We start from the raw sequence: 1,716 nt of genomic DNA on the forward strand, positions 1-1,716 counted from the left end.
TGGAAACGTTGTTGTTGTTGAAGAGAGATCTTGGAAAGACGTCCTTTTCACCCAGGCTGCGGGACCACCCTTGGGGGCAGGACCCCACCCACCAAATTTAATACCCCCCAAATCTTCAGACGCACTCGCACTGAATAGCAGAGCTAGTGACTGGCATTGCACTCGCATTTCGCAGGATTATCGCTGACTGATCATCCTTTCCCAGACGCGCCTCGTTGTTTGATTTGCGATTTTTCCAACCTTTTCGCTCTGGTGTTTAATGTTTGGTGTCATCTTTTTGGCAGAGGTTGTGTAGGCACCATTTAGTTTTATCATATAAAGTTATCTCTTCAATTGAGAAAGGATTTTCTCAGGTATGAGTGTGTCGACTTCATTTCAGTGGTGACCTTGTCTTTGTTTAAGAGTTGCTAGCTAGATTTTGGTAAGTTAGTGATTGACTTGATGATTTCTCTCTCTCAGGTCCTCAATATATGAAGCTCTGGTTCAGAATAATAATGTTTATTGTTTGACGTTATTAGTTATCTGTGGCAGTATTAATATATATGAATAATAGGACACCATTTTAACCAGGTACTGCTAGTGTCGCGCAAACGTGTCTCATTGTGTCAGCTCTATGGCTCGCTCTCTCCTGTGGTTCCCAGAGACTCAGAGCATAGCGGTGTTGAACAGGACAACACAAGTTCACATAGCGATGTAACGATTTAGTCACAGGTCTCACATAGAAAAGAGAACTCTATATCATGGGTGGCAAAGGATGAGTAGCATAAATCGAATAATTCAATTAGCAGATTACACGGGTAAATCTCAGATGATCATTGTGCAAGAAGAGATACTGGTGTGCAAAGAGCAGAAAGTAAAGAAATAAAAGCATGTATGGGGGGTGAGGTAGGTAAATGGGTGGGTAGTTTACAGTGGACTATGACAGCTGCGAAGCGATCGGTTACGCTGCTGACTCGCAGATTTTTAAAGGTTGGCGAGATGAGGTGCTTCAACTTCAGTGGATTTTGCAATTCGCTCTTCTCGCTCATGCGCATGTGCAGCATGAGTATGTGGATCGGGATTAAAGTGAAAGGCGTTCTGAGGTTTTAGCTTTTAGTCACGGATGGGCAGTGTTTCTTGTGACTAGTGAGTAGGATACCCCCCACCCCCCCTTGTTGTGGGGCTTTGGAAGGGCGGCCGGAGCGGTTTTGCTGCGGGTGAGGTGTCGCCATGCATGTGATTCTAGTTAGAGACTGATGGATAAGTGTCTCGGCCTTTTTTACTTAGCGTTTGCGCGGTGTTTTAAGATAGACTGGAGCCAGTGGGTTCTGGACGACCGAACACTTGGTAGCGAGGGCCGAGGGCGTGCATAGGGAAGGCGAGGAGCTATAGGGTGTGTGTTGGTCGGCCTAATTTAGGGGACAAGCGGTGCATTTTTGTAACAAAACGAAGTTGGCACTGTGTTTATAAACTGCAATCCATGTCTTTGTGTGGATAGGTAGATCCTGTGAGCATTTGGGTATAAGTGGACGGTCGCCGAAGGTGCGTAGTGTACTCGATTTGAATGGATTAGGTGAGTATATACTTGGTAGGTTTGTCGGCAGTCGTCCTGATTTCATGTCGTTGTAGGGCTTTTGCGGGAATTGAGAAAGCGATGCTGATTTGGATTGGATTGGAGATGTTTGTATGGTCATGGGAAGGAGAGTTTGCAGGTCTAGGCAGACACCTTCACACGTG

This window comes from Salvelinus sp. IW2-2015, linkage group LG3 (genome assembly GCF_002910315.2).
Source record: "Salvelinus sp. IW2-2015 linkage group LG3, ASM291031v2, whole genome shotgun sequence".
NCBI lineage: Eukaryota > Metazoa > Chordata > Actinopteri > Salmoniformes > Salmonidae > Salvelinus > Salvelinus sp. IW2-2015.